This window comes from Cololabis saira, chromosome 8 (genome assembly GCF_033807715.1).
Source record: "Cololabis saira isolate AMF1-May2022 chromosome 8, fColSai1.1, whole genome shotgun sequence".
NCBI lineage: Eukaryota > Metazoa > Chordata > Actinopteri > Beloniformes > Belonidae > Cololabis > Cololabis saira.
In genome coordinates this window covers 45,244,109-45,252,188 of record NC_084594.1, presented here as the reverse complement: position 1 = coordinate 45,252,188, position 8,080 = coordinate 45,244,109, and positions in this window count along the sequence as shown.

Here is an 8,080-nt window from a genome sequence, read left to right as displayed (position 1 = left end):
CAGTGGCACGGAGGGTGATGACGGCCCCGCCCCCCGACCAATCAGTGGCACGGAGGGTGATGACGGCCCCGCCCCCGACCAATCAGTGGCACGGAGGGTGGTGACGTCAGAAATAGTCCCGGCTCAGCCCGGATAGAACCTCACCAGAATGGATACAGAAAATGTATCGGCTTGGAGCGGCTCTACCCGTCTCAGCCCCTAGTACAAAAGCGCAAAACGGGGCCGTGGCGGGTAGAACCGAGGTGAAGTGGGACTAGTGGAAAAAGGGCATTAAAGTCCGAAGGTTTCACGACGGCGTCACGGTGACAGCGTAGGCACGGCGTCGATTTGACGCAGAACCATAACTCAGGCTTAAGGGTGTTACCAAAGAGCACACTGTCAGCACTAATTTGGGGGAATTTCACAAAAATATTGCATTAACATTTAGGAGTCAAAGCCATTTTAAGCAAGGTACCTCAAAAGGAGGCGTTGATCAGTTTGGCCTTTCGGGAGGAATGTGAACTGGGTCGATAAAGAGCTGCGTTCCTGCCATTGATACTTGACCTCCCCGTCATGTGTCGCCATCCAGCCCTCTGTCCGTGTGACTGTGACTCGTTGCTGTGCGTACGGTAAACGTGTCTCTGTTTCCTCCAGCTTTCACGTTTCCGTGTGCGACACAGACGTACAGGCACAGATCTGTATCAAGTCTTACTTGACAACCAGTGTTGTTATGACAGGCTGCTGGAAGCTCCCACTTACACTGAAATAGTCTCACGTCCTTCCAGAAGGGCCCCGTGATCCGTGGATTATCTTTAGAGGGTTGCAGCACTGACAGCTTGGGGCATGTGTGCATGTTTTGCTTAGGGTTTGTATGGGTTGCTTAATGTCAGGAAATACACTCATATGTACAACACAGGAAAAGACCACAGCCACACAGTCAAAACATTACTTAATATTATTTTTCTAGACTTTATTTAAGTTGGACATTGTAGAAGCTCTGTTCTGTTTAGCTGGTGTGTATACATAAAAACAAAACAAATCAAACAAAACAGATTAATCCTTGGAGATCCTTTTACACACAACACAAACCAGTTCTTCAAGTTGAACTGTTCGTGGAAAATTCTGGAACCCTCATTGTTTTACTTCTTGTACGAAGCTTTTTACTGCTGGACTGCAACATTCATGTGTGTTCTTTTGACATGATGTAACCACTATCCTATACGGTAAGTACAGGGAAATATTGCAGCCGAGGTTGAAGTTATGCACCTCTAAGGAAGTATGCAACATTTCCCCCAAAATACCAGCAATCAGTTAGGTTATTTATACTTTACACGGTAAAACATGCTTTAATGTCAACATCCTACTTGCTTCATTTTTGTTTATGAAACAAAAGTTCAACTTTTCCTTTCAGAGAGGACTCCATGAGCAGGGCTCAACATTTATTTGAGGGTGACTTCTATAAAATTCTTGTTAAGAAGTGATATTCAATTTTTTATTTATATAGCGTCTAATACAACAGATGTTGTCTCTAGACGCTTTCCAGAGACCCAGAACATGAACATAAACCCCCAAGCAGTTATTACATAAACAATGGCAGGTAAAAACTCCCCTAGTGGGAGAAAAACCTTAAGCCAAACAGTGGCAAAAATAACTCTCCTTTAGGAGGGAAGAGCATGCAGAGAGAAAAAAAAAAAAAACATGCCAGTGAGGCATGTTTTTGTTTATGATTGTTATGATTTGTATTATATTGTATTTATCATGATTATTATTTAACTATTGTTCTTTGGTTTAAATATAAATATATATATATATATAAATATATATATATATATATATATATATATATATATATATATATATATATATATATATATATATATATATATATTTTTTTTTTTAGCATGTTCAAAATAAAGTTTTTCATTCATTCAAGAAACCTGGACCAGGACCAGGCTCATAAGGGGGGAAGGGGGGACCCTCCTGCTGAAGACCAGACTGGGGAGTCGGGGACGTCAGCAGCACACAGCAGGCATCCACGTAGGCAGGTGGAACCAGCAGCGGGATGACCGGGGATGGACTGCAGGCCAGAACGCAGCTCCCGAGGCTCCCGAGGCTCCCGAGGCTCCCGAGGCTCCGGCCAGCAAACATGCACAAAACAGAAAAAAAGGGGGCCAGCACAAGAGACTACAGGAGCGATGGACAAAAATGATAGCTATAAGATACTAAAAATGGAAATAGAGAAGAAAGGAAGAGGAGAGGAGAAGAAGGGTGAGAGGCACCGCCCAGCGGATCATGTCGGTCCCCCCTGCAGCATAAGCCTATAGCAGCATATCTACCACAAAGCTATATTTGAGACTAACTATTATAGTCTTGTTCTATAGCTGTAACTATGACTACTGACTCTAACACACTAGAGTTTACACTACCTAGAGATTTACCAACACCAGCTAGAGGTTTACTAAACAGAAAGGTTTTAAGTTTAGTTTTAAAGATGGAGGTGGTGTCAGCCTCCTTAACCCACATTGGAAGTTGGTTCCATAGTAATGATGCCTGATCACCATTTCCAACCGTTTCACTAGGTCTGGAACAACTTTGCCAGACAAGTTCTCCTCAAAACAAACCTGGACGAAGCTTAAAGTGCAAGGTTTTCAAAACTTGAAATGTAAATAAAGACAGAGTTAGATGTCAACAAACATCCATTCAGTCAGAGATGACTGAAGCTGGACTGACTTCTTCTGCTTGAGGACCGGTTTGGACAGCCTTGAACTAAAACATCTAAATAAGTCCACAATATTTTGAAAGGCACAAACATCAAGGTCCGGGAGTCGTCCTCCCAGAGCCCAGAACTCAATCCTGTTGAGAATCTGTGGAGGAAGCTCCAGATGAATGCCCGAGCTGAAATACCGCAAAATGGACCTATCGGCCCTCAACAGGACAGCAGGATCCACAACTCAGACCCCTGTGGTTTTTAGCTCTGTGGAAACTGGAAGACCCCAAACTGTCATCTGGAGGTTTGGTCAATAAAAATAAAATGTGTTATGTCTGGGGCACTTGTGGTACCTGGGGAACCTGTGGTACCTGTGGTACCTGGGGCACCTGTGGTACCTGTGGTCCCTGTATATATATATATATACACACACTACTGTATACAGTGGGGAGAACAAGTATTTGATACACTGCCGATTTTGCAGGTTTTCCCACTTGAAAAGCATGTAGAAGTCTGTAATTTTTATCATTGGTACTCTTCAACTGTGAGTGATGGAATCTAAAAAAAAAAATCCAGAAAATCACATTGTATGATTTTTAAGTAATTAATTTGCATTTTATTGCATGACATAAGTATTTGATACATCAGAAAAACAGAACTTAATATTTGGTACAGAAAACTTTGTTTGCAATTACAGAGATCAGACGTTTCCTGTAGTTCTTGACCAGGTTTGCACACACTGCAGCGGGGATTTTGGCCCACTCCTCCATACAGATCTTCTCCAGATCCTTCAGGTTTCGGGGCTGTCGCTGGGCAATACGGACTTTCAGCTCCCTCCAAAGATTTTCTATTGGGTTCAGGTCTGGAGACTGGCTAGGCCACTCCAGGACCTTGAAATGCTTCTTACGGAGCCACTCCTTAGTTGCCCTGGCTGTGTGTTTCGGCTCGTTGTCATGCTGGAAGACCCAGCCACGACCCATCTTCAATGCTCTTACTGAGGGAAGGAGGTTGTTGGCCAAGATCTCACGATACACGGCCCCATCCATCCTCCCCTCAATACGGTGCAGTCGTCCTGTCCCCTTTGCAGAAAAGCATCCCCAAAGAATGATGTTTCCACCTCCATGCTTCACGGTTGGGATGGTGTTCTTGGGGTTGTACTCATCCTTCTTCTTCCTCCAAACACGGCGAATGGAGTTTAGACCAAAAAGCTCTATTTTAGTCTCATCAGACCACATGACCTTCTCCCATTCCTCCTCTGGATCATCCAGATGGTCATTGGCAAACTTCAGACGGGCCTTGACATGCACTGGCTTGAGCAGGGGGACCTTGCGTGCGCTGCAGGATTTTAATCCATGACGGCGTAGTGTGTTACTAATGGTTTTCTTTGAGACTGTGGTCCCAGCTCTCTTCAGGTCATTGACCAGGTCCTGCCGTGTAGTTCTGGGCTGATCCCTCACCTTCCTCATGATCATTGATGCCCCACCAGGTGAGATTTTGCATGGAGCCCCAGACCGAGGGAGATTGACCGTCATCTTGATCTTCTTCCATTTTCTAATAATTGTCCCAACAGTTGTTGCCTTCTCACCAAACTGCTTGCCTATTGTCCTGTAGCCCATCCCAGCCTTGTGCAGGTCTACAATTTTATCCCTGATGTCCTTACACAGCTCTCTGGTCTTGGCCATTGTGGAGAGGTTGGAGTTTGTTTGATTGAGTGTGTGGACAGGTGTCTTTTATACAGGTAACGAGTTCAAACAGGTGCAGTTAATACAGGTAATGAGTGGAGAACAGGAGGGCTTCTTAAAGAAGAACTAACAGGTCTGTGAGAGCCGGAAGTCTTACTGGTTGACAGGTGATCAAATACTTATGTCATGCAATAAAATGCAAATTAATTACTTAAAAATCATACAATGTGATTTTCTGGATTTTCTTTTTAGATTCTGTCACTCACAGTTGAAGAGTACCTATGATAAAAATTACAGACTTCTACATGCTTTGCAAGTGGGAAAACCTGCAAAATCGGCAGTGTATCAAATACTTGTTCTCCCCACTGTATATATATATATATATATATATATATATATATATATATATATATATATATATATATATATATATATATATATATATATATATATATATATATTCTATATATTCTAGCACTAGCATGGCAGCACCTGTGTCCAACTGGACTCTCAGCAGTCTGACCAGCACTGATCCAGCTGGACCTTCATATGTAGTAGTAGTAGTAGCAGTCTGACCAGCACTGATCCAGCTGGACCTTCATATGTAGTAGTAGTAGCAGTCTGACCAGCACTGATCCAGCTGGACCTCCTATGGGATTTCTTGCTTGTGTTGTTCTCTCATATGTAAGTCGCTTTGGATAAAAGCATCAGTGTTGGGGGTAACGCGTTACAAAAGTAACGCAATTACAGTAATGTATTACTATTTGCTGTAACGCAGTAATATAACGCATTACTAATAAATTTTCGGTAATATTTTACTCGTTACAATCTAAGTAACGCGCGTTACAACGCATTTTAACCCGTTTAGCTGTTGTTTTTTAAAGAATTCACCAACACCGCGAGACATCCCGACAACAGAAAAAAGCCCGGGACTCGGGAGCAAGCGCGATTTCCTGTTGTTTTTTTTTCTCTCCTGTTGAGGCTGATGATGACAACAGACACGACGCAGCCGGACTCTACGTTTGCGCGATGGACATTCGCCCATTATTTTCAGTTCCTCAAAGAGAAGGAGAAGAACATCATTGTAAAATGCAACCTGTGTGCGACACCGAGGGAACTCTCGACGTCAAAAAATAGCACGAGTAACTTAAAGAAACACCTGGACCGGTGCCACGCTAACACTAAGCTGAAAGAGAGGGATGCACCTGCGGAGAAGAGAAAGAAAAAAGAGGACGAGCATACGGGACAGACAAAGCAACAAAAGTTAAGTTTCTCTCGGTCTGCCATGGTTCTTGAAGCCAGAGAAGTGAGGAGACTGGTGGCAGAATTTATTGTGGAAGACATGCACTCCCTATCAATGGTAGAATCGCCAGCGTTCAGAAAGCTTGTCAGCAAAATCCCCGTGAGCAGCAACGACAAGGTAAGCTAACGTTGTCATAGAGAGTGGGCCATGCGGCCATGTATAGACCTTGTTATCATTTTAAATAACAACCTAAATAGCGAGTCCGTGCTGTTGAGGAGAAGTGAATCTCTCATGTTTTTTATTTTTATTATTATTATTATTATTATTTTTTTACGGATATGCGAATATAGTCTGACCAATTTAAAAACAGCATGAGTTTAACATCTAGCTATCTTCTTAATTTTTCAGCATGTACTGCCTGGCAGAAAAACATTCGCCAAAGATTTGGACAAGGCATATGCTGTCATGGAGAAGGAGCTGAAGAAAATACTCGAAGCCCAGCAGTATGTGTCAACAACAGCAGACATATGGAGTGCCAACAACAAAAGTTTTATGGGGGTCACCGTGCACTGGATTGATGCAGATACCTTGGCACGAAAGAAGGCTGCAATAGCTTGTAAAAGATTTAGGGGTAGACACACATATGATGCAATTGCAACAGAGCTAGAAGACATTTTTTCTCAGTATGGACTGACATACAATAAAGTGACTGCATGTGTGACGGACAATGGGAGCAACTTTGTTAAAGCCTTCAAGGAGCATCAGCAACTTCAAGTGGAGTTGGAGGAGGAGGGGGAGGAGGAGGAGGGTGATGGTGAGGTGGAGTTCACAGACCTTCATAGTGTGCTTACTGCCGATGATGCGCAGCATGGACAATGTGTACTGCCTCCCCACCATAGATGTGCAGCCCATACACTTAATCTAATTGCAAACAACGAGGTTGTTAAGTGGCTGGTGTCTAATCCAGAATCAAGGGCTGTGTATCGTAGTGCTACAGCTAAATGTTCAGCACTGTGGACAAGGGCCAGCCGCTCCACCATCGCATCAGAGTGCCTGGAAGAGGTCAGTGAAAGAAAGTTGATTGTCCCCACAACAACAAGGTGGAACTCATTCTATAACGCCTATGCTCGTGTCATAGAAATGCCCCTCACTGACATAAATAGCCTATGCACACAGCTTCAGATTAAATGTATGAATGACAGGGAATACCAATTTCTCAAGGAATATTGTTACATTATGAAGCCTTTCACAGTTGCATTGGACATCCTACAGGGTGAGGACACTTGCTTTTTTGGGACACTTCAACCAACACTCGAAGTTTTGATGGCCAAAACCTTAGTAATGACACAGGGCCTATCGCAAATGACCACTGGGCTGCCTGAGGTTATCGTGGGAGCAATCAAAACTCGATTTGCTGCGATGATTGATTCCAAGGATGCACTTCTGGCTGCTGTTTCGCTGCCAAAGTTCAAGCTGCGCTGGGTAAAAGAAGAATCCAGAAGAGACCACATCAAGCTCCTCCTCACAACGGAGTGCCGCTCCCTTACAACAGAAGAGCCTACAGCCCTGATGCCTGATCCCCCTCAACCTGCTGCTGCTGCCTCCAGCGAGGATGACTTTTTTTCTTTTGAAGTACAGCCCAGTGCCACAGCTGATGCGCCCATGTCAGTGGAAACAGAGGTAATGTCTTATCTCAGTTCTGCCCCTGTGATGGAAAGCCTGCACATGTTTCCAAGGATTAAAAAAATTGCACTCCGCTATAACACCCCAACACCATCCAGTGCACCAGTAGAAAGACTTTTCAGTCTTGGGAATCTTGTGCTCACCCCAAAACGAAACCGTGTTGGTGATGGACGCTTTCAGCGCCTTCTCCTGATGCGCTTCAACAGATATTTCAGTCAAGAGGGTGGTGGAATAGGCTAGTCCCCCCCACTACACCCTAGAACCAGAAGTAGGCTATGTCCAGGCCATGACTGCCTTTATAGTTCTGTTTACTTTACCAGCCTTGTAGGCTGCATGCTACCTCTGTTATATAGGCCATTTGACAGGAACAGGTTTCTGTGAAGAAATAATTTTTTATTTTCAATTTTATGTTTATTTATTTATCCAGTCTTACATTTTTTGTGAAGTTGGGAGTGAAATGACTGATTTGTATTTCATATTTGCCAAATAGGCCCATGCACTTTATTTTATTTTCAGTATTCTTAAAGTACCGTATGTGCTTTAGCTAGAGTTCTAGCTATAAGTGATTGAAATTTTACCAGCCTTTCTGTGGTAGCCTACGTTGTAGCCATTTTTTTGGCAAATTTCCTGGCTTCTCTGGCCTGTGTTTTATTGATTAGCCGTTGTAGGCTATGTTTAGATTACATGTTAATGTTTGTTGGACTCATAAAACAGAAGTTGTGTCCATTCAGTGCATGGCATCTTTGTGCTGTAAGCTTGAATTAAAAGAGAATAAAACAATAGAAA